Below are 26707 nucleotides of genomic sequence, written 5' to 3'. Positions count from 1 at the left end.
GAGTACAGACCGTACTCAATCAGCCCGTGTTTGCAAAACCCAAACCAAATATCTACTGTTGGATGTAATTCTACAATTGGGCAGCACTTGCTGGACAATCCTGAGTATGCTAATAGCTATAGTAACAACCACTTTAAGATAATCAGTAAAGCTCATAACATGGCTCATTTATGCTTGTTAGAAATGACATACATTCATACGCAGGGACCCATTCTCTGCAAACAAAAGGAATATGTTCAAGCCTTTCTTGAATTACCTGGGATGTTGGGGAACCTATAATTCCTCACTGCTTTCTCCATGTCAATGTCTTGGCCAATCAGAGTCAACTTGCCAACAAATCAGCAGCCTTTTCTCCTGAGGTATAAATTATTGTGATCATTTGAAATTTGGGATTCTTGCATTTGTCCTGATGAGTGCAAGACAAAATGGTTTGCCAACATGTCTCTCCTTTCAGCAATATTCAAGTTCTGTACTACCAAGTGATTGTTTGCTTGAATCCCTCCAATCAGGTTTCCTTTCTAGATGGTACTGGTTGTGGGTTTGGAAGATGCTATCAAAGGAGGCTTTTTCGACCAAAGTTTTGGTCCTTTGCCCTAATATCCCTTTACCTTGTTACCTTGCTCAATGTCAAATTTTATTTGCTAACACTCTTCTGAAGCACCTTCATACATTTTACCACGTTGAAGGCGCTATATAAATGCAAGTTGTTGTTGTGATAATCTAAATACCCAAACATGGGGAGATAGTGGTGTAGTGGTAATGTCACTTGACAAGTAAATCAGAGGCCAAGGCTAATGATTTGGGGACGTGCAACAGGTGGAATTTAAATTCAGTTAATTGGTAAAATGCTGCAAATTAGATTTAAAGATATGACAGTAGGTAAGTAATAACAAACATTTAAAGGAATAATTCCTAATTCTTCATGAATATACACAACCTTGATTCCCTTGAGGAATGAAAACTCTACTGGAAAATTAGCTCAACTGAGACTAACTAGAGAGGTTAAGGGCAGTATTAGATTAAGAGACTTATAATGTTGTCAAAAAAAGTAGTAAGCCTGAGGATTGGGTGGGTTTTCAATATCAGCAAAGGATAGTCAAAAGATTGGTGTAAAGAAGGGAAAAATAGAAAATGAGAGTAAACTAGCAAGAAATATAAAAACAGATTATAAGAGCTTTTATAGGTATGTTAAACTAAGCAATTAGTGAAAGTTAACATGGGTCCTCTAGAGGTAGAGACAGGAGAAATTATAATGGGGAATAAGGAGATAGCAGAAATGTTAAACAAGTATTGGCGAAATTATTGAGACTAAAAGCTAACAAATCCCCTGGATCAGATGGCCAATCTCTTGGATTTTAAAAGAGGTAGTTGCAGAAATAATACATGTGTTAATTTTGATCTTTCTGAATTCCTTAGATTCCAGAATGGTTCCCATGGATTTAAAGGTAGTAAATGTAACCCCACTGTTCCAGAAAGAGGGAACAAGAAAAAAGGGAAGTATAGGCTAATTGGCCTAACATCAGCCATTGGGAAAATTCTGGAATCTATTATTAAGGATGTGCTGACAGCATAATTGGAAAATCACAACATGATGAGGCAGAATCAACACGGTTTAATGAAATGGGAAATCGTGTTTGACAAATCTATTAGAGTTTTTTGGAGGTGTAACTAGCTAGGTGAATAAGGGGGAATGAGTGGATGCATGTTTTGATTTTCAGAAGCCATTTGATAAGGTGCCACACAAGAGGTTGTTACACAAGATAAGAACTCATGGGATTTGGGGTAATATTTTAGAACGGATTAAAGATTGGTTAATGGACAGAAAACAAGAGGATACAAATAAATGAATTATTTTTTGAATTGCAAGGTATAAAAGTGTTGCAAGGGCATGCTTGGGCCTTAGCTATTAATAATTTAAATCAATGAATTTAATTGAGGGGACCAAATCTAATATATGCAAGTTTGTTGACAACACAAAGGTAGATGGGAAAGTAAGCTGTGAGGAGGATGCAGAGAGGTTGCAAAGAGATACAGAATGTTAGCATTGCTGAAAAAAGAGATATGTTGAGGCCTTTGCACTCATCAGGACACTTCGCAAGAATACCAATATAGGAGGAAAACAACAATTTATACTGTATGAGAAGAGAATGCTGATTGGTTGGCAGCTTGATCCTGATTGGTCAAGGCATTGCCTGAGGAATGTGTCTGCAAATGGCTGTCACATATTTTGTTTAGCTGAAAAGGTTCAATGTGTGCATGTTTTTTCTGTCTGCAAAGAACAGGATCAGGAAAATGTATTAATATATGTAGCTTCCAGTACATGTAAATGCACCACACTGCAAGCCCAACTGATGATCTTAAATTGGTTGTCAGCATAATCATTAGCACACAGAATTATTTAGCAAATGTTGTCCAATCGCAAAATCACATCTAATGTTGGACACTGTGTTTTGAGTTTTGCAAGCATGGGCTGGTTGGGTATGGGCCCGTTACGGACAGCAGCTGGGACATGCTGTTTGATACGATCCACTAGTCTTTGGGATGTACGGCCGACATACACTAGCACTGAAATTCATGTACCACATTACTCAATTGTGTGATAGGCAGAAAGTCTTTTTGGCTTGATGGCAGTACTTTGTTAGTGGTGAATACGAATCATGTTGCTGCTGCAAAGTAGCAACGTGAAACACCTAGCTTCACCTGTTGCTCAAATTTTTGAGATACCTTGCCCTATCAGGGTAATCTGCAGGAACTTTTCAGGGCCAAAAGTGACAGCCTTAGGTCCGTTCACGAGTTTGTGTGATATACAGTGCAAAATGATCTGATCAGGGCAGCCTGTATTGCAATGGGGCTAGAATATAAGAGTAGGAAAGTCTTGCTGAAATTATATAGCGCTTTGATTAGACCATACCTGGAGTACCTGAGGGTATTCTTGCCTTGGGTGAGGTGCAACAAATGTTCATTAGACTGATTCCTAGAATGGAAGACTGATCTTTGAGGCAAGGTTGAATAGAATGGGCCTATGTTCTTTGGAGTTTAAGTGAAAGAGGCGACATCATTAAAATGTATAAAATTCTTAGAGGGCTTGACAGAGTAAACGCTGAGAGACTGCTTTACCTGGCTGGAGAGTCTAGAACTAGGGGTCATAATCTCATAAGGGTGAGCCTTTCCAGGTACTGCTCATTATATGAAGTGCCTCTTGACATCAGTCCTAAACTTGCCTTTTAGCAATTTTTACCTATACCCTCTTGCTCTAGTCAGACTTTAGCACTCAAAATAAATTTTATTTATATCTCACTGGTGTCTAGTATAGCTCCAGTTCTTCACTTTCAGTAACTTGTATTTACATAGCACTTTTAATGCAGACAAACATCAAAGCACTTCAGCAGTGCAATCAGGCACAGATGAATGTCCAGCCAATGAAGAAAATATAAGGCGGGGTTACCAAAAGCTTGGACACAAAGATGGATTTTAGCATCTTAAAGACAAATAGTTTAATTTTTTTCAATCATAACACAGCCCTCCTACTCTAAGGATCAGCCTCATGTTCAAGACCATGATATAATGATGGGCTATTTCCTGAGGTTAAGAAATAGCATAACCATATAGCATAACCTTTGCCATTCAATAAGATCACGGCTGATTTTTTACCTCAATTTCACTTTCTCACCTGATTCCCATTTCCCTGAATTCCCTTAGGATCCAATGAGCTATCAAATTCAGCCTTAACTATACTGAACAATTGAGCATCCACAGCCCTCTAGGATAGAGAATTCCAAAGATTCACAACATTTTGAGTCAAGAAATTTTTCATCTCAGTCCTTAAATGGCCAATTCCTGAATTCTGGATTCTCCAACCAGGTGAAAGTGTCTCTTAGCATCTACCCTGTTAAGCCCTATGAATTTTATTTGAGATCACCTCTCATTCTTCTACTCCATGGAACATAGACCAATTCTACTTAATCTCTCCTCAAAGAGGAACCCTCTCATCCTGAATCGAGTGAACCTTCACTGCACCCCACTAAGGCATGAGTATATCCTTTCTTAGGTACAGAGACTCAAACTGTGTACAGTACTTACTCTAGTTAAGATCTCAACAAAGCTCTGTACAATTGCAGCAAGACTTTCTTATTCTTGTACATCAATCCCCTTTTGCCATAAAAGTCAGCATACCATTTGCTTTTCCAATTGTTTGCTGTACCTGTATATTGTGGATTTTATGTATAAGGACACCAAAATTCCTCTGAACATTTAATAGTTACTCACCATTTAAAATTTTTAAGTCCTTTCCACCAAAGTAAATAACCTCATTTCCAGATATTATACTCCAACTGTCACCTTTTTGCCTGCTCACTTAACCTGTATCACTTTGCAGCATCCCCCTCACAGCTTTCTCTCCCACACTTTGTACCATTTGCAAACTTGGATACATTATACTCCATTCCTTCATCCAAATCATCAATATGTAAGAAGCTGAATCCCCCGCCCTACCTTTGCAACAACCTATTAGCAACAGCATGAAAATGTTTATTCCCAATGATTTCTGTGCTTTAACCAATCCCCTATTCTATGCAATTACCCGCAATCCCATGAACCCTTATCTTGTGCAACCTTTTAAGTGGCATGTTATTTCCCCCCCTCAGCCTCTTCAGAACCCATGTTTGCTTTCAATACTCTTCTTTTATCCATACTTGTGGAAGCTCTTACTTTTATATTTCTTGCTAGTTTGCTCATTCTACTTTCTCCATCCATCAATATTTTGATCATTCAGCTGGTTTTTAATTTTCCTATTCTCATGCTTACGATTCTTAGAAATATAAGCTTCTTTTAATCTAATACTATCCTTAGTCTCTTTAGGAAAATTGGATTATCTGTGACTAAGAGTTATTTCTCAATGAAATGTATATTTGAGAATTATGAAATATTTAAACATTTGCCATTGCATATCTACCATCTTACGTTTTAATCTCATTTCCAAATCTACTTTAATCAACTCACTACTCGAGTCACATTGAACATTGTCTTGAGGGATCTGGCTACCATATTTTGGACTTGGATTCAAATGCAGTCAGTGTCAAAATGTAAGCCTTCCTTGTTGACAGTAACTTTTCCTTTGTAAAAGGAGCCCAAGTAGTCTCAATTTGGTGGGTGTGGGCCAAAATGCAAAACTCTTCCTAATGTAGCATTAATTGGCAAACCTAAGCTAAATTGCTTAATGGAAAAGTTGCTTGGGTTCAGTGAGAAGTGACATAGAAATAGAGGGAGCCTTGTTGTACTACTGGTTGTTATAATTGATGTGTGCTTGATGATTGGTATTGAAACAAGAAGCATTTAATTTTGAAGTACGAATATCGCACAATGAGCACAAAATTTAAACAAAGGAAGCGAGTGTTCAAATTAAGTGATGGCAAATAGGAGTGAGCTGCAGCAGGTTTTTAAGTTACTTTAAATATTTCAACTTAATACTACATTTTAAGAAAATAAAACTGAGCGTGAACTTTAGAATTTATTTTGCAATGCCATTTTATTCATTTGGTGCAATTTAGAGATATACATAAAAAAGCACAAATCCTACCAGGCTGATCTCAAAACCAAGGTTTTGGTTATGTGAACTCTTGATCTTTTGCACCTACTCAAAAATTATAGGTGGAAATCTGTAATGTTCTTGGAGTGTAGAGCTTTTGTCCATAGCTACACTCAGCATAATGTTCTGCAGTAAATGTGATCATTATAGAATAACAGTAAAGGAAACTATTTAATGCAGACCAAATTACATTTCAAAACAATTTATGAAAATAAAAAAGGAAAATTCACAAAAAGAATTGTGTCCTCCTTTGCAACAGAATGCTGAGTTACATTTCGTTCTCCACTGCATCTTGCTTCCAGTGTTGGTGTGTCACAATAGCATTTAACACATTTACACAAAATTCTTCATTCTACATCTTCCAGGCATTCACATCATGCAGCATCTTGCCAGCTAGGAGGTTTCCATCTTGTATCCAAACTTTTCTAATTCAGCTCTGGAAAGAGAGTCAAAATACCTCGTCATTACCTTTGGACAAGAGGGCTCATGATCCAGAGTAAACAGTAAATTCAGAGTTCTCTAATTCTATTCCTTTCTTTGAACATAAAGCCAATCATAACTCCTCCAACTAAGAAGTCATCTTTTCATTAGTAACCCATACAAGGCGATATCCAGGCTAAAAATCAAAAAATATTTCTCTAACCTTCTGTTTCAAGTACGAACACTTTGCAGTACAGATTTGAGGGCTTTGGAGTTGTACAGGACTTAATTTATTTAGCCAAGCGTTTGAGGGCTTTTGCCAATAAAAGGATTAACTTAGTTATATCATTGACAACTACTGAAGATCATAGTTGAATGCAAGTTGATTGGGGTTTGATATAGTAATGTGTTATAATATATAGAAGCTACAGCATTCCTGTAGCAAGTTAATGAATCTCAGCCACTCCTCATCCATTCATGTATAGCAGCATTTCTTGTTCAACTAGCCAACTTTGGAAATGAGAGCAAGAGAAATTTCCCCAACAAATATTTTGTTTTTGCCAGTCTTATATTTTAAGGGAGTTGAATGATTCCCAAGGATAAATGAAACATATTTTAACCCAGAGAAATAAAGGAATAGAAGGACTTTTAGAGATACTGACTGAACTCTAAGGTTCTGTGTAATGAAATTGAAGTGAAAAATGCGTTATAGTTTCAACCACGGCACAAAATGAGTTTTATAAATACTTGATGCAAAAATAGCATTCAAATCTTGGAAAAATGCTGTGGAAATTGATGAACGCCATTTGGACGAAGGGGCTTAGGTGCAAAAGAGTGGATAAATGAAAATAAAAAGGACCTCAGCAATTTGACAAACTTCTGAACACAGTAAAATAAGATTCTAGTGCCAATAGTAGTAGGAAGACCTGATAAACCATTGCCTGAAAATAACTGAATAATGAGCAAATAAGTGTTAGCGCAAAATATCTCAGCTTTTTATTTTAAAAGGTAAAAGATGAGCAGCTATCATCCATGCATGCAACCAAACTTGGCAAAGAGCTATGGATCAGTGGATCATAGAGTCATAGAGGTCTACAGCACAGAAAAAGGCCCTATGGCCCATCAAATCTGTGCCAGTCAAACCAGCACCTAATCATTCTAATCCCATTTTCCAGCATTTGGCCCATAGTCTTGTATGCCATGGCGTCACAAGTGCACATCCAAATACTTCTTAAATGTTATGAGGGTTTCTGCCTCTACCGCTCTTTCAGGCAGAGTTCCAGATTCCCACCACCCTCTGGGTGAAAAAATTCTTCCTCACATCCCCTCTAAACTTCCTGCCCGTTACCTTAAATCTATGCCCCCTGGTTATTGATCCCTCCACCAAGGGGAGAAGTTCCTTCCTGTCTACCCTATCTATGCCCCTCATCATTCCTTAATTAGATAGATTTTAAAAATAGTATTGGCACACTATATTGATGTACAATATGAACATTTCTGGAAGGTCCTGAGTTGGAAATCGTGATGCCATGTGCCATTCCAATTCTATCTGGGATAAACAGCAGTAGCTGAGCTAATTGATTCTGGGGTTAAGAGATAGAGAAGTTTCAGGAATTGTGGATGATGTTATATTGTTACCATCTTTGATAGAATTGTCACATTTCTTGCAAAACTGAAGCAAATAAGATTAAAGGGGCAGTGGCCACATGGATACAAAAAATAACTAAGATAAAAAGCAGTGATGAAAAATTAATTTTCAGACTGAAGGGATGTATACAGTGGAGTCCTCCAGATGTTGGTATTACCACTGTGGCTTTTTTTATGCATATTAATGACCTAGAATTAAGTATGGGGACACATTTTCAAGTTTGCGGATGACAAAGTTGGAAATGTGGTAAACAGTGAGGAGGATTAACAGATTTCAGGAGGATGGACAGACTGGTGAAATGGGTAGACATGCCTGGTGAAATGTGATGCAAAGAAGCATGAAGTGATGTGTTATTTGGAGGGGTTCAAGTACAGACTTCACGTGTGCCTTATGTACTTTACAACATCTACAACCATTCGGTAACTAAGGAAGTATGGCACTCAAATCAAAAAAACACTTACATCCTGGTTTTCACCTTACCAAAAAATGCACACAGTTGAAGTACATATGCATTGAACTCCTAAATGCGCAATTCTGTTGAACAAAATCTTGGCTTATATTTCAATACAGTATTAAGTGCTGTACCATCAGGGCAGGTTTTCAGTGGAGACATTAAACAGAAGCCTTATGTGCCTGCTCTGCGGGATTCAGGTGGGTGTCATAAAGAACTGAGACTGTACAGATTCAGGAATTCTGATCAACATTCCTCTCTTAACACAACCAAAAATTTGTTGTATGTTGACTCACCACATTGATCTTTATGCTGTGTATACTTGTGTCATTGTAGGTGACATAATGGGACATTTGAGATATGATCAGGTGCTTATAATTGTGAATTCTGATTATACAAGTACCTGGATTTTCTTTCATGCACTTAGAAAATGAAAACTTAGTTGGCTAACATTCAAGATTTAGTTGTGATCTGGAAAGAACTGCCCAAGAGAGTACTGGAAGCAAATTCAATAGAAATCTTCAGAAGAGAACTGAATAATTGTTTGAAGGAGAAAACATTACAAGGCTATGGGGAAGTGCAGGGGATAGTCCTTTCAAAGCTGGACAGGCACAATGGGCTGAATGGTCTCCTTCCATGCTGTACAATGAGAATATCATTTAAAAAAAAATTAATTCACGGGATGTGGGCTTCGCTGGCTGGGCCAGCATTTATTGCCCATCCCTAGTTGCCCTTGAGAAGGTGGTGGTGAGCTGCCTTCTTGAACCGCTGCAGTCCACGAACACCCATAGTGCTATTAAGAAAGGAGTTCCAGGATTTTGACTCAGCGACAGTGAAGTTGAAAAGTTAATATTTTGTATTATTTATATAAAAACAAATTTATCCATTTTAACAAGCATTTTTTTCTAAACAGAAAAATGTTTAAAGTATGATTTTGTATCTGGACTATATGTTGCAATTTTGGACAAACTTGCATGGTAAGCTTCCATTTAACTATTTCTTTAATTGAAAAATATTGTATATGGAAATATTTATGATGCTAACTCCCATGCCAACAGTATTCCCTGATCTTTGAAGTGCCAGTGAGTGGAATGCATACTACAGAACGTACCATAAACAGCTGAGATCATGCTCAATATACTACGATGCATCCCTCACACTCCTGGTTAAATACAATCCCTTTATGTTGTGGGAGTTCCTTGTGATTGGCAAATGGAAGCACTCTGATATTATAGAAAATTACAGCAGAGGGAGGCCATTTGACCCACTTGTGCCATCTCACAATGAACAGTCGTGCTTAATCCCACATCCTTGCTTTTTCCAAATACTTGTCCAATCCTCTTATGAATTTAATTATGGAATTAGTTTCCATCATCTCTTCAGGTAGAGTGTTCGAGATCCTGATGCTGAAAAAAACCTTCTCCACTTTAGATTCAAAATAATTTGTAAAGATCTATAGCCTTAGGTTTTGATAGAGTAGAGAAAAAATATTCCCTCTGGTGAGTGGGCTAATAACCAATCTTGAAAAATTGTATTAGGTCATCTCTTAACCTTCTCTGATCCAAGGAGAATAGTCCTAACTTTTTCAGCTTCTCCTCAAAACTGAAGTCCCTCATCCCTGGTAACTTTTCTGTAAGCCTGCTCTAGACCTTTTCTATACCTTTAATCTTTCCTGAAGTGTAGTGCACAGAATTGTCCACAATATTCCAGATGAGGCCTAACCAGTGATTTATAAAGTTCCAGCATGATCTCTCTTTTATATTCTATTCCTCTATTTATAAACCCAAGTAACCTACAAGAATTTTTAACCACCTTCTCAACTTGTCCTGGCACCTTCAAGGATGTGTGTATATGGGCACTAAGAGGTCTTTACTAGCTTACACTTTTCAAAATCATCTCATTATTGTCTTCCCGTGAGTTCTCCATTGGTGCAAGACGTCTGCACTGAACTCCGTCTTCTCCTTCTGCCCATTTCACTATCTTCATCACTATATTACTTTCCAAGTTTCATATCTCCACCCAATAGTTTAAACAAGCTCAGTTTCCTCATCTCAACGCATAAACACCATTAAGAGCGGACGTAGACCATACGGCCTGTTGAGCCTACTTGACCATTCAATATCATGGCTGATCTTGGGCTTCAACTCCATTTTCCTGCCTGCTCCCCATACCCCTAGATTCCCTGGAGACCAAAAATGTCTGCCCCAGCCTTAAATGTATTCAACAATGGAGCATCCACAACCCTCTGGGATGGAGAATTGCAAAGATTCACAACCCTTTGAGGGAAAAAAATTTATTCTCATCTCAGTCCTAAATGATCAAACTCTTATCCTGAGATTGTACCCCCATGTTTTAGATTTCCCCAGCAAGGGGAAACCTCTCATGATCTACCCTGTCAAGCCCCTTCAGATTATTCATGTTTCAATGAAATCACCTCTCATTCTTCCAAACTCCAGGGAGTATAGGTCCAATTTACTCAGCCTTTCAAGGGACACACCTCTCATCCCAGGGACCTCATAGTGCACTTCACTGTACTGCCTTCAATGCAAGTATATTCATCCTTAAATATGGAGACCAAAATGGCACACATTATTCTAGGAGTGATCTCAAAGCCCTGTACAACTGTAGAAATAATTCTTTATTCCCATATTCCAATCCCCTTATAATAAAAAGCCATTTGCTTTCCTAATTACTTGCCGTACTTGCATACTGTGTTCCATGTACAAGCACATTCAAGTCTCTCTGAACATCAACCAACTGGCCTACTTCTGCTCCTACTTCTTTTGGTCTTACCTTTTAAAAAATATTCTGCTTTTCTATTCTTACGGCCAAAGTGAATAACTTCTCAGTTCCCCATGTTATACCACATCTGCCATCTTGTTGCCCACTTACTTAACCTGTCTATATCTCTTTGCAGCCTGTGTACTTCTCATAGCTTTCATTTCCACCTAGCTTTGTACTGTCAGCAAACTTACGATACATTATGTCTCTTTGTCTAAGTCATTAATATAGGTTGTAAATAGCTCATGCCCAGCACTGATACTTGCAGCATGCCGTTAGTCACAGCCTGCCAACTTGAAAATGCACCATTTATACCTACTCTTTGCTTCCTGTCTGTTTGCCAATCTTTTATCAATGCTAATATATCACTCCCAACTCCATGAGCCCATATTTTGCATTAACCTTTTGTGTGGCATCTCACTGAATGCCTTTTGGAAATCCAAGTACAATACATCTATTGGTTCCCCTTCATCTATCCTACTAGTTACATCATCAAAAAACTCTAATAAATATATGAAACACTATTTCCCTTCAGTAATACCATTAGATTGTGTCTGATCATACTATGATTTTCAAAAGTGCTTTGTTAAGACTTCCTTAATAGATCCCAGCACTTTCCTGACAAGTGATGCCCGGCTAACTAGCCTTTAGTTCCTTTTTCCCTATCCCTCCTTTCTTGAATAGCGGTGTCACATTTGCCAACTTCCAATCTACTGGGACCAATCCTGGACCTAGGGAATTTTGAAAAATCATAACTAGCACATCCACTATCTCTACAGTTCTCTCTTTTAGAACCCTAGGATGTAGGCCATCAGACCCTTGGGATTTGTCAAATTTTAGTCCACTTCAGTTTCTCCAGTATTTTTTCTCTGCTGATATTAGCCAGCTTAATTTCCTCACTTTTTAAGCACCTAGTTACCCTCTATTTATGGAATGTAACTTGTGCCTTGTATGGTGAAGATAGACACAAAATATTGTTCAATGTCTCTGCCATTTCCTCATTCCCCATAATAATTTCTTCTGTCTCTGCTTCTAAGGGACCAACATTTACTTACCCCTACTCTCTTCCTTTTTCTATACTTGCAAAGGCTCTTACAATCTATTTTTATATTCCTGGCTAGTTCACTCTCATTTTATTCTTTCCCTTTTTAATCAACTTTATGGTGGCCCTTTGCTGGTTTCTAAAACGCTCCCAATCCTCAGACTCAACATTATAAGCCTTTTCTTTTAATTTAATTATATCCTTAACTTGCTGAGTAAGGCACAGATGGATCTCTCTCATTGAGTTCTGCTTTCCAATGGAATATACTTTTGTTGAACACTGAACTGTTTTTTAAAATATTTCCAGCTATAGCTTTTAGTCTATTTACTCAATCAACCTTAACCAGTTCTCCCCTCATACCTACGTATTTGGTTTTAAGTTTAAGATTTTTGTTTGTGATTGGAGTATGTTGCTTTCAAACTTAACATGGAATTCAATTGCTTTATGATCACTAGTTCCCAGCAGATCTTTTACTATGAGGGTATTGATTAACCCTGCCTCATTACACAATACTAGATCTAAAAGAACTGTCAGTTGTTGGTTTCACAACTTTCTGCTCCAGGGAACTGTTATGAAAATTGTTTATAAACTCATTTTCTACACCACCCTGGTCAATTTGTAACTGACTGCTGCAGCAATCAAACATCAGCTCTGTTACAAAGAGTCCTTACAACACTGCAGGCACACAAAACATGAGTCTACAATTCTTTCATCAGGACAAGTTAGCTAGTTTTGGCATTGTAAATGAGGAATTTTGTCCCACAAACTTGCTATCTGAAAGGCTCCATACGTACTGCCATTACTCCCAGTGCAAATGCAAAAACAAGAGTATCACAATGTCATTCTCCTAACACAGGCATGCCAAAACAATCAGGATTCTGAAAAAATATATACATTTAACAGACATGCACTTAAGTGCATGTCACCATTAGAAAATCTGAATTTGACCATTGTTTTGTCCATGTGAACATTAAACTGGTTCAGTCGTCACGATTAACATTTGGAGAAAAAAAACTTGGAAAGCAGATCAATTCACTAATAGGACAATCAATTCCATCTTTCAAGAAACACTAAGCACTGGTTCAGATTAACAATATTTATTGTATTTATGCTGCCATTTTAAAAAATGGGATCCGAAGTATATAATGTATAATAATGGAGTCAGTCAGTAGTTTGCAGTTTTCAGACCATCTTGCATTCAACAAAACACAACTTAGGCTATGTCTGCTCTACAAGTGATTTAGATCAAAACAAAACATTTTTAATGATTTAAACTAGTGCAGCCCAGTGCAAAGAGACACAATAATGAATATCAAGTCATTATCAGTAATTATTTATTATACAGAAACTGTAGCACAATACATCCAAAAGACAGCACCTATGAAAATGCTGCAACAGTGCCACGTCAGTTTTGTAATTAGTTCCCAGAGACCCTGGTCACTGGTCCAGTAGTAAATGAAGTCTTAACTTGTAGTTAGTGGCAGACAGTGAAGTTTCATTCATTTTAGTAAATGAAAATCTCATCATTGAAATGACTTCAACATGGTAAAGCATTTTACAAAATCTAAAATAACTATTCTTTAAAAGTTTACAGAATGTACATTCCTCACTAATCCTGAGCAGCAAATAAAACCAAATACTTTCATATAGAACCTAAAATGCCAATACATCCCTCCTGTGCCATTGTCTACCCTAGGTAAACTTTTCTCCTATCCCAATTTCGGACTCTAAATTGTAGCCTTAATAACAGCCTTTATATTCCGGGGAACTGTATGGATTTTAACATGTAAGGAATGAAAAAGGCGGCTGAAATTCTTCCATCTGGTACCTTAAATTTTTCAGCATTGAACATGTTTTCAAAATTCCGTGTGTGTTTGTATCTATACTCTGTCCGGTGGATTATTCCAAGTTCTAAATCCATTTCCACAAATTCCCATTCACCCTCTGGTCCTATATTGCTCGTGTGTTTTGAACTGATATTTAAGTTAATCTACACCATTTAATAATTTATATACTTCAATGAAATCCCCGCTTAAGCATTCTCAAGCCTTAGCACTCCTCGTGGATTTACACTTGGAAGCAGTTTTAATGCTCTTTTCTGTACCATTTCTGTAATGCAAGTATATCTTTATAACATAGGTGACCAAGACTGAACACTGAATTCAACTGTGCTCTGACCAGCATATTGTAAAACTTTAAATATAAATTCTATATTCAACTATTCTGGCTATCCCAAATCACTTCACAAGTCTGTTTGTGCTTATTTAGTTCCATTCATTACACTTCTTGCCTACATAAAATATTTTACATTGGTCAGCGCCAAATTTTAATTTGCCACCGATTGCAGAACTGTTCCAAATCCTTCTCTAATTCTTTAGCCGCATGCTCTTCCTTTACTGCTCTGACAAACTCTTTTTTTTCAGAATCCAAGTCATCTATTGTTAGATACAAGATCTAACCCATGTGGCACTCCAGGTAATACCTTCTCTAACCTGAAAACTACATCCCACAATTCTGGTTTCCTACTGAGCTTTAGTTCCATATTCTATCCAAGAATTCTTGTGGTTTATAGCTTAATTAGAAGTCTTTCTTGTGGAATGTTACCAAAAAGTTTTCTGAAAATTCAACGAGAGTTCTATTATCTACTTTAAAAAAAAATACCATCCAGATTAGCCTTTCAATCAGTATGTTCTAGTTTTAGTAGCTGAGTTATCTGATTTGAAGGAAACACTGATACTACTTGACATTTGGTAAACTATTTCCCAAAATATGATGCCAATTATGGACTAATTTACCCCCATTGCTTGCATCGCCAATAGTTGTCTAGTTCAGTTAAGTCCAGTTTATGAATGCCAGCCTGAAAAAAGGGACATATGTGCCATTTTGAAGACTCCCTTTTACAGATTATGGTTTGGTATATCCTGTTGAGTGTATGTGATCATTCTGACAGTCAAACCTGTATATTCTGGATACAAAATGTGACAATTGTTCCATCTCCATTCAATGAACTCTTCCAAAAGTTTATCATTTGGTAGACTGCTTTAAGTCTTTAAGTTTAAACATGAATATTACAGAAACCTGCTGAATCTATAAAAGGATTTAATTCTTAAAAAATCATGTATCACAGAAGTTTTACAGTATAAGGATAACTCACACACTTGATTTAGTCAGTGATCATGTGAATCTCACTTCAGAATCAAACATGAATCAAAAGTTATAGAATTGCATCATTTCCTTTTCTGTAAACTAACATACATGTTATCATTGAAATGCACTTCCAATTTTATTCTGCAAGCAATAGTACACAGAATGATGACATCTTACATTGTTAAGATGTCCAATTTTGTTGTACTGTTGTGTGTTCCATTTCTAATTAGATGATGCGTTTTCCCTTCAAATATTCTATGTATACAGGAACATCCATTAAAGAAATCACATGCTTGTGATAAAATGAAGCTTTTTCCTAGATTTAATATGGTATTTATCCTCTAATTTGGTCACTACGTAAATGAGTTCAAAAACAAATTTACTAACTGAAATCATGTTCCAACTTAAATTGATACAACTATTAGAGATTTTAATCAGTTTGTCTATTGATGTCCATGGCGGGTGCGGGATGGGGAGGGTTTGCAGGTTGGAGGAGGGAAAGCTATTCAATTCAAGTACATACATCTTGTGGAATATGTTCAAATTTGTTTGGCAGATTTTTGAGTTGACTATTTAAATCTTTAATTTTTTTAAAATATAAATTTTTATCAACTCAATGTTCGAAGCATTGAGGCTATTTGGCCAGATAAAATTTTTTAGATGCCAAGTAAAGGAACAAAAGCCCCACAGGAAAATTACTTGTGTCAATTGACATGGTAGTTGTAAACTATTATTTAACACTATACGTGGAGTTAGCTGAAAATCAACTTCTGTAAAATCTAAAATAAAAACAGAAAATGTTGGAAATACTCAGCAGATTTGGCAGCAAATGTGGGCTGAGAAACTGTTAACGTTTCAGGTCATGACTTTTCATCAGAACCCTGTAAAAATGTGTTGTTAATATTTCCTCGTTCTTGGACCGTTGAATAAGTTTGTTTACCAGTAAAAGTCTGGTGTAGCGTTATTCTGCTGCTTTTTGAAGACAAAAATGGATCACATGAAGGCACAGGATAAAAACTGCTGAAACAAATTAAAAAGCATTGTGTTCATTCACACTATGAATTTACCTATAAGTGAAAACTATCTTTCTTGACCACAGGGGCCAAGGGTTTAAAGAATAGTCTGAACATCAAAACCAAAAATTCTACAGGGAAGAAATCCCCAAAATGCAACAGCTTCCATAAATAAATATTCAGTTAAAGCTTTTCTTACCATTTCCAGGTCTTAAAGTTGGCTAAATTATAAGGCTATTTGCTGCTTTTAAAAAAAAAAGCCATTTTAAAAACAAAAATGTATTGCAACCACAGAATTAATACTTTTCTTTTATAACTTAGAAATCACCTTTTGCTCAGTTGGTTTAATTAAGCCCAAGTGATGACTATAATATGAAGATTTTTTGACATACCTTAAACACTGAAATGTGGTTTTAGGATTAACTTTGGAGTATTCATACACTAAAATTTTATAGATTTTAAAATTTTGTTCGACAGTTGCTTTAAGGTATTGTACCACATATAGCTTTTCCTAATTAAAAATTGATGGAAAAATAAATTGATAAGGAACTCAAACTTCTGAATTTTTATAACAAAATACTAGTCTTCCAAAAATTGAGTCTTAAAATGCAAACTTACTACCTTACTAACAATTCTCACATGTCTTGGTTTCCCTTCCCTTTACTGAAATAATTTAAAAGTTAATGCTTGCAGACAATCCAAACTATGTTTCATGGTAGAAAATAAGCACAGAAAGTTAACTGCAAGCTTTCCCATCCTTGGGTGATTATGAATTTGCTATGCGAGGAACTACATACAAGACATGTGTACTACACAGGCAGTAACATCAGTGTACCAAAGTAGTCACAACAGAAAGCTCCTAGCCAATTTCATATAGGTTTTAGATTATTCAGCTCTTCCTTCCACAAATATACATGAGATGAGATGTGATAAAATAGCCAACTGCCAAATTTTATTTTCACTATATCTTTTGTATAAACCTAAGTGAATTCTGTATATAATTTGAGAGATGATACACCCTATTAATGGAAAAATGTTCAAAACAATGCAAGAATTAACTTCACACAAACAGCTACCTACACACTGCATCTAAAACTACCCCTATTGGAAATGGGTGAATAAATTAAATATCAGGGAGGAACATTAAATGAATGTATTAAATTATTTGAAAGTTAATAGCCCACAGCATAATTTTGGGTCACAATGTTAAAACACCAGTCAAAATTATTTTACAGAAGCTCATATACCTAAAACTTAATTATCAGTTTCTTGACTGAAATTTTAAATATTGCCAGATCACTATCTTGCTAGCTCAAAAAACATTCAGATCTTTATTTGAAACAGAGATTTCCTCCAATGTCACAGGATACAAGATTAAGTTTGATTCATAATACCTAGCTTTTTCTTTAAAATAGCACAAACTCAATGGGATACAGAGGAGAGGCCTGGCATGTCTTGGCAATCTTAAACGGTACACCTCTGAACACCAGCAGCACGGAATTTTCAATACAAGTTCACAGCTTTAATAATTTTAATTTTTCAAGTGTCTAGAATGCAACATTCAAGACAACTGTAAAACTAATGCTTTCTAACTGCAATTAGAAGATAAAAATCGTAAAGAACAAGTTGCAAATTTGATATTTAGAAAAATGGCAACATAAACTAAACTATATAGTATTCAAAGAGGAACATTATTGTAGGAAACAATACTTTCAGTGTAAAGTCTCCTTCCATTTTATATTAAAATAGGCAAAAGAATTTTCCGACTCAACGGGAGATACTTCGTCACTTCAGACTCAAAGTGATTAGTCTCCAGGAATTGCGGATGAAACTCAGGAAACAGCCATTCAGGATCATTATTCGCAGCAGATTCCAATCCAGTGTTACTTGCTTTTAAATTCAGCTCTGACTGTGCTTCACGAAAAGAATAGGGGAGTTAAATTTAACTATATATCACAGGCCGATTATCTGCCAATTTTGAATCGGTTGCCTGTTTTGCAACCTGCTCAATTTTTTTTTTCTTTGACTGCACTGGAAGAGTAAATGAGCAGCTGATTCCCTATCACCAGTATCCTGTGCATGGGACAACATTTAGTACATTCCATATATGTCAGGCTAACCAACCAATAGTTCCCTGGGTTACCACTTCTGCCAGGTACATCTATTTTTGTCAGAAACTTTTCCCTTTCTAGAAACTCTATGCCAAAAGTAAGGCTGCCTGGGGATTTTGCTGATTCAAGGCAAATAATTCATTTAGAAAACATCTATTCATTCTATTCCATTCACCAGTTATTTAAATAACCTCCCATTTGAAACCTTGCATGTCCAGTTGCTTTGAATTTACTTATAAAAGCATTTCATATTGCGCTTATATCCTTAACAGTCCTGCTGTGATCATCTGTTTTGGCTCTCTTGGCCAGTTTCTCAGCCTCCCCAATCACATTCCTATATTCATCCATGCCTTCGAGGCTATGCAAGGTTTTTCTTTATTTGAGGAAAGCTCTTTTTGTCTTCATATTATGGTCACTATTCGAGATGCTCCCTTACTAGCGGGTCACTATTTCTCCTGCATTATTCAGAACTCTAAGTTCATCCTTCATTCATGATTGACCCTGCAATTCCCTCTGCCCCAATGTACCCAACCTTCAGTTACTGCCAAGAAACTAAATAGCGAGCTTCACCTTAACTGGTTAGAAAAATCGTCCTCTACATTATCGTCATCCCAGTTATCTTCCCAGACATGGGCATCTTCGTCTTCATCTAAACCAGTCCAGCCTATATATAAAATAAAATCAAGAAAAACAAAGTTAATTTTGTTTGGATGTGTGATTTAAAAAAAAAATCAATTTAAATAAGAAAGAGGTATAAATTTCTCTCAGAACCAAAACAAAAACTACTTTCAAAGATCTTTAGCCATTTGTAGATGCTCAAATCAAAATACAAAACAAAAATTGTACAAGATTTGTCATTTTTACAAATTGTTATTGCCTCATATTTTATCTTATTGGTTTAAATCATATTTTATAAATTGATTTAGGCAGGATGAAGAACAAATGTAGGTATAACTTCTGTTGCTATGAGATGAAAGTAGTTTACTTCTGTCTATATACATAAAGTGTACACAACCTATCAAAAGTATAACCGTTTTAAGAGTTCCCTCTCTTCCTGGAACAAAAACAAAAAATGCTGGAAAAACTCAGCAGGTCTGACAGCATCTCTGGAGAGAAAGACAGAGTTAATGTTGAGGCCATATGATTCTTCTTCAGAACCTTTCTTTCTGGTTTGATTTCAAAGAGTGGAGGAGCCTATTTTGCCCAATGGTTAATGAAACAAGGGTTATGGAGGGATTGATGAGCATCCAATCTCACGCAAATCAATTACAAACACTTAGCCAAACTAAGAACACCCTCCAGTTTCCACATTTCAAATGATGAACCCCTCTACCATCCTTGGTCCTACTCTCAAAACTGCCTCCTTAGATCCTCCTGCTTCCCCTCTATCTTTAAAACATCCCCGAATAAGGTGACTGTAACACCTCTCAGCTCCTCCATAAAATCTTGGCCTATGTTCTTTTTCCTCCGAAGTGCTTCGGGAATCTTTTCAATGTAAAAAATGCTATACGTAGCCTACTCCTTTTAATCCAGTCTACTCCTTTTAATCCAAAATTGCTTAAGGCAGATTCTGATAATTCAAGTTTTCTACTGCAGAAATGACTGGTAACAGGCTCTGATTTGATATGCAAGTTGCTGTTGACCTTAACAGTTAGCACTCAGATACAATTCCAGCAGGGGTTGCTGGATAATGGTCAAGAGTAATGATCTTGGTCAATTTTCCCCCTTGCTGTTCTAACCTGTGCTAGCAAAGTTAGCAGGATCAAGCTTGTCTTGTTCAATAAAACAGCTACTCATTGCTTCAACCAACAGCAGAATCAAGAGGGCCTTCCTTCTATTATTAAGTGCAAATAGCACATTAATATAAATTATTAAGTGGAAGAGGGTAAAGAAAGAGCAAACTTGCATTTATATAGTGCCTTTCAATGCGTCAGGATGTCCAAAGTGCCTACAACCATCGGAACACTTTCAAAATGTAGCTACTGCTGTAACTAAAATCTATTATTAGGGATTTGATAGCAAGAGATTTAAATCCACGTTGACGGCATGTGTTTATGAAAGGAAAAACAATTTTAACAAGTCTGTTAAGAATTTGGGTGGTTGTAACTAGTACGATTGGTAAAAAGACATTCTATTTGGATTTTCAGAAGCATTCAATAAGGTGCCACACAAGAGTTCACATAAAATTAGCCCTTTTGGAGTTCCAGCTCTAAACTCCTTTCCCTAGCTACCGACTCCATCTCTCTCCCTGGCTAATCAGATTAAGCCAGTCTGTTCACAGCCTTGGTGCCAGGTGATCAAGATGAGTTTCCAACCTCACATTCAGGCTATCATCAAGACCACCTATTTCCACTTCCATTTACATTACTCAACTTCACTCGTCTCAGCTACACATCAGTCAAAATTCTTAGTCATGCTTTTGTTATCTCTACAGCAGAATATTCCAATGCCCTCCTGGCTGGTCTCCCACATTCTACTCCTTTAAACTTGAGGCCATCTAAAACACTGCTGCTCGTATCTTAGCTTGCAAGAAGTCCTGCTTCCCCATCACTTATATGCTTGCTGACCTGCGCTAGTTCTGGTCAAGCAACAACGTGATTTTAAAATTCTCATCTTGTTTTCAAAACCCTTCATGGCCTCACCTCCAAAACCCTCAGATATCTGTGCTCCTCCAATTCTGGCTTCTTGTCCTTCTCAATTTTGATTGCATTACCATCGGTGGCCACGCCTTCAGTTGCCTCAGCCTCAATTTCTGGAATACTCTACCAACATTTCTCCGCCTTTCTACCTCGCTTTTCTCCTTTAAGGTACTCCTTAAAACTCCTTTTTGACCAAGCTTATTGTCACCTGACCTAACATCTCCTTATGTGACTCAGTGTTATACTTAAGTTTTATACTTTTATTCATAACATTCCTGTCAAGAACCTTGGGACATTTGTTATGTTAAAGATGCTGCATAAATATAGGTAGTTGTCACAGGACACAATATGTTAAGCACGGATTGAGGATTGGCCAACAAGCTTCAAAGTAGGAATAATAAGTCATTTTCAGGTTGGCAGGCTATAGTTTATGGAATACCATAAGGGTCAGTGCTTGGGTCTAAACTATTTACAATCTACATCAGTGTCTTAGATGAGGGGACCGAGTGCAATGCATCCAAGTTTGCTGACAATGAACTGCAACCAATGTAAACTTAAATGTTTAAACTACTGTGAGGGACTAAGACCTCACACTAGTTTTTTAAAAATTCATTTTACGGGATGTGGACATCACAGGCTAGGCCAGTATTTGTTGCCCATCCTAATCGCCCTTGAGAAGGTGATGGTGAGCTGCCTTCTCGGACCACTATAGTCTCTGTAGTGTAGGTACACCCACGGTGCTGTAAGGGAGGGAGTTCCAGGATTTTGACCCAGTGACAGTGAAGGAACTGCGATATATTGCCAAGTCAGGATGGTGTGTGACTTGGAGGGGAACTTCCAGGTGGTGATGTTTCCATCTATCTGCTGCCCTTGTCCTTCTTCCAAACCCACAACCACTACCATCTAGATGCTGCCTAAGGAGTCTTGGTGAGTTCCTGTATTGCATCTTGGAGGTGGTATACACTGCTACTCCTGTGCGTCGGTGGTGGAGGGAGTGAATGTTTGTGGGTGGGGTGACCGTCAAGGGGGCTGCTTTGTCCTGGATGGTATGTGGCTGCAGCTGCACCCATACAGGCAAGCAGAAAGTATTCCATCACACTCCTGACTTGTGCCTTGTAGATGGACAGGCTTTGGGAAGTCAGGTGGTGAGTTCCTTGCCACAGGATTCCTGACCTCTGACCTGCTCTTGTAGCCACAGCATTTATATGGCTAGTCCAGTTCAGTTTCTGTTCAATGGTAACCCTCAGGATGTTGATAATGGGGGATTCAGTGATGGTAACGCCACTGAACGTCAAGGGGTGCTAGTTATATTCTCTCTGGTTGGAGATGGTCAATGCCTGGCACTTGTGGAATGTATGTTATTTGCCACTTGTCAGCCAAAGCCTGGATAATGTCCAGATCTTGTTGCATTTGGACATGGACTGCTTCAGATCAGAGGAGTATATTTTTTTGAATGTATTTAGATATGCTCATTGCTTTTTCTAAAATTTTAAAACTGAGCAATGACCTTTAAAATGGTTGTATCTATGTCTGTCTGTGACCTCTGAACAAAAGCTGCTTGGCAGTTTTGGGAAAGTTCACACTGCGTTACCTCTGAGGAGCCACTAATGACCATCTGTTGACTGCACAGCCCAACTTCAAAGAGAGCTACACAAAGTCCATCTGCATTTAATAACCCAGCTGGCCTGGAGGCGATGGATCATCTGCTCAGACAAAGACCTCGCAACCTTCCTTCAATTCCTAATGGCTGAGACGTTTAACAGTCTTTATAATCCACATAATGGATACACATTCTTTGTCAAAGACCTGGTGGAGAGGTGGGAGTCATGTGACATGAGCCTCTGGCTTGTGGAACAAGTAATATTGTCTGGCTGAACTGCACAGCTTAGTCTGCTGTTTACCATTTAAATAGCAGTCTCACGAACAAAGAGCTCTGTCCAGGTGGAATACCTGGCCCCCATCTACAATGCTTCTGCTGGAAATTCCATACCATTACCTATAAGACGGATTCATTTCTGCATCCTATCATACAAGGTCGACAACACCGAAAAAGTGAATCATCTAGCATCGGTTTTCAACCCACTGACCTCGGCAAAGGAATACCTCAATGGACTTCGATTCTGGATTCTGGAGCCCACATAAAACAATATTTCTTTTCTCTGTGGTCTCTGCACTGTAAATCTCTCTTTTCTCTATCCTTCTCTTTACTATCTAAATGGGAAGGGGATGTTGCAAACCCTCATTTTGCATTTTGAGTGTGTGTAAATAAACTAACCCTTTGAGTTTATCCTATCTCGAGTTTGCAATGGGGTTATTATTAGAAAATTGGATTGCACAAAAACCAAGGGGTTGGGAAATATGCCACCACTTATAAAGAGGGAAACAAATCAAAACACCTTTCTGTTTACAGACAGGTGGTGAGAGGAGAAATTGGTACTGTTTAAATTACCCCTCTCCTGCCCGTAACACTGCACTTAAAGCCAACTCAATGAACTGCATGAATTTTTAACCTTCAGAAATTTTATGAGCCAAAGTTGGTGAGCAACCAAACATCTGTATAGGAGTTCCCCCTGACATCAGGCAATGTTCACTGCCAAAAATGGACTTTTAAAAAAAAATACATCAAGAGCAGTTAAAAAATAAGTGCAGTTTTGAGCACCTATGATCTAAAATTGACTTCCCAATGCTCTGGAATTCATTCACATTGTAAGGCAAATTAAATGGCCAGACATTTTCAGTAAAAACAAATTTTCATTTATATAGCATTTCTCATGTACTTGGCTGCTTCACGAGTCCACACTTAATCACTTCATTGATAATTCATTTTTCTATTTGATCAGTTAAAAAAAAAATCTCCATTTCCTTTTCCCTTGTTCGGTTCCTCCTTACAGGCTGTTCATCTGTTACATCTCCAATGCTGATAAGGGTCATAGACCTGAAATGTAAATCTTACCTTTTTCCATTCTGCACAGATGCTGCCTGGTTTGAATGTTTCCAGCATTTTCTGTATTTACTTCTACTTTACTCTCAGTTTACTGAATTTTTGATCCAATTTAAGAACAGCCTTCCTTTGTTGCTTTCCCATTTTAAATTCCACATTGGGTACCCAACCCCTACAGTGCTGCTGATTTTCATTAATGCAGTGACCCAGAATTCAAACATAGGAGTTGCTCACCACATTTACACAATTAAAATGGATCACTCCACTAAAAGCAAACACAGACAGAATGGCTGCCTCCCATATTACAAGTTCTACAACAGCCATAATATCAACATACTTGAAGACTCATTTTCATGGATTTATTATAGTTGATGGAAGAACCACGCTCAGCAGGGGTGTGGGAAAATATTAGAGGGGAATACCAGGGTGCACAAAATACTGGGAAGGACAGATTGCACTAGTATAGAGAATAGTAAGTTAATAGGTAAAGTTGGGTTGAGGGAGAAAGTAACAAAATCTAAATCAGGATTACTATGCATGTATGCAAATGCACGGAGTATAGTAATTAAGATTGGCGAGTTACAGGCGCAGATTGCCATGTGGAAAGATGATGTTGTGGCGATAGCAGAGAACTGGCTCAAGGAAGGGTAGAACTGGATGTTAAATATTCCCAGGTACAAGGTGTTCAGAAAAGATAGAAAAGGAGGAGTGGTGGTATTGGTTAAAGGAGAGCATTGCAGTGCTGGAGCAAAAGGATGTCCCAGAGGGTTCAAGTACAGGATCAATTTGGCTGGAGCTAAGGAACAAAAAGGGTGCAATTACATTGCTCTCTGTAGTCTATAGGCTGCCAAATAGTGAGAAGGATGTAGAAGAACAAATCTGCAGTGAAATTACAGAGGCATGTAAGCATTATAGAGTAGTTATAATGGGTGACTTTAATTACCCAAATGTAGACTGGAGCAGTAGTAGTGTAAAGGACGGAGAGAGGCAAAAGTTCCTAGATTGTGTTCAGGAAAATTTTCTACAGTCCAACAAGAAAAGACTCACTATTGGACCTGGTTCTTGGAAAAGAGGTGGGCCAAGTCAATCAAGACTCAGTGAGGACACATTTAGGGGACAGTGATCATTGTATTGTATGTTTTAGGATGATGATAGATAGGGGCGATAGGCAATCCAGGGTAAGTATAATTAACTGAACAAGAGCCAACTTCAATGGGGCAAGAATGGAGCTGGGCCAGATAGACTTGAATGAAAGATTGGTGGGAAAAAATGTAGCTGAACAATGGGCCACCTTCAAAAAAGAATTGGTTCAGGCACAGTCAAGGCATATTCCATTGAAAAGCAAAAAGTAGGGCAAACAAATCCAGAGCTCCCTGGATGAAAAAGGAGATAGAAATTAAGATAATGAAGAACGTGCGTTTACGACAGGTGTCAGGTAGAAAATACAATTGAGAACCAAGAGGAATACAGAAGGGAGGTGAAAAAGCATATTTGAGAAGCAAAGAGGGATTGAGAAAAGGCTGGAGCCAACATAAAGGGGAATCCCAAAGTCTTCTCTAGGCATATCAATAGTAAAAGGGAGGGTAAAAGGAGGAGTAGGGCCGATTAGGAACCTAAAAGAGAATTTTCACATGGACGAAGGGGCCATGGCTGAGGTATTAACTGAATACTTTGCAACAGTCTTTGCCAAGGAGGTAGATGCTACTCAGGCCATGGTGACAGATGAGGAAACTCTGTCACTAGAAGGGTTCAAAATTGATAAGGAGGAAGTGTTGAATAGACTGTCGGTATTTAAAGTTGACAAGGCACCGGGACCAGATGAGATGCATCCAAGGATATTGAAGGAAGCGAGAGAAGAAATTGCAGGGGCACTGGCCATAATCTTTCAGTCTTCCCTAGACTCACGGGTGGTGCCAGAGGACTGGAAAATTGCAAACATTATGCCCTTGTTCAAAACATATTGTAAGGATAAGCCCAGCAATGACAGACCAGTCAGTTTAACTTCAGTGGTGGGCAAGATTCTAGTAACAATTATTTGGGATAGAGTTAGTAGTTACATGGAAAAATATGGGTTGATAAGGAAGAGCCAGCATGGATTTCTAAAGGGGAAATCGTGTTTAACTAACTTGCTGGAGTTTTTTTGAAGAGGTAACAGAAAAGGTCGATGGGGCCAATGCTGTTGATGTGGTGTACATGGACTTTCAAAAGGCATTTGATACAGTGCCACACAACAGACTTATGAGAAAAGTTATTGCTCGTGGAATAAAAGGGACAGTAGCAACGTGGATACAAAATTGGCTGAAAAATAGGAAGTAGAGAGTAATGGTCAATGGATATTTTTCAGGCTGGAGGAAGGTTTGTAGTGGAGTTCTCCAGGGATCAGTATTGGGACCATTGCTTTTCCTGATACACATTAATGATCTAGATCTTGGTGTGCAGGGGACAATTTCAAAGTTTGTGGATGATACGAAGCTTGAGAGAGTTGTGAACTGCGAAGCGGATGGTGTGGAACTTCAAGGAGGGCATAGACAAGTTGGCAGAGTGGGCTGATAGGTGGCAGATGAAGGTCAATGTGGATAAGTGTGAGGTGATGCATTTTGGTAGGAACAGCATGGGCAGACAATATAAAATAAGGGGTGAAATTTTGAAAGGGGTGGAGGAGCAGAGAGACCTCAGTGTATACATGCATAGGTCACTGAAGGTGGCAGGACAGGTGGAGAGAGCAGTTAACAAAGCTTTATTAATAGGGGCATAAAGTACAAGGGCAGGGAGGTTATGCTGAATTTATACATGACATTCATTAGACCTCAGCGGGAGTATTGTGTACAGTTCTGGTTGCCACAATACAGGAAGGATGTGAACACATTGGAGAGAGTGCAGAAGAGGTTTACAAGAATGGTTCCAGGGATGAGAAACTTCAGCTATGGAGG

At 37.9% G+C, this 26707-nt stretch overlaps 1 long non-coding RNA gene across 1 annotated transcript in view; it reads right to left on the bottom strand.

Annotated features, from left to right (window-relative positions):
• Positions 1–5498: 5498 nt before the first annotated feature.
• Positions 5499–26707, bottom strand: part of LOC144678827 (uncharacterized) — a 40100-nt gene continuing 18891 nt past the window's right edge. Inside the window, exon 2 of the long non-coding RNA XR_013576189.1 lies at positions 5499–6020. This is a non-coding gene — a long non-coding RNA (uncharacterized LOC144678827). The remainder of the gene's footprint in view (positions 6021–26707) is intronic.

This window comes from Cetorhinus maximus, chromosome 3 (assembly GCF_964194155.1).
Source record: "Cetorhinus maximus chromosome 3, sCetMax3.hap1.1, whole genome shotgun sequence".
Taxonomy (NCBI): domain Eukaryota; kingdom Metazoa; phylum Chordata; class Chondrichthyes; order Lamniformes; family Cetorhinidae; genus Cetorhinus; species Cetorhinus maximus.
This window is presented reverse-complemented; position numbering and strand designations above follow the sequence as displayed.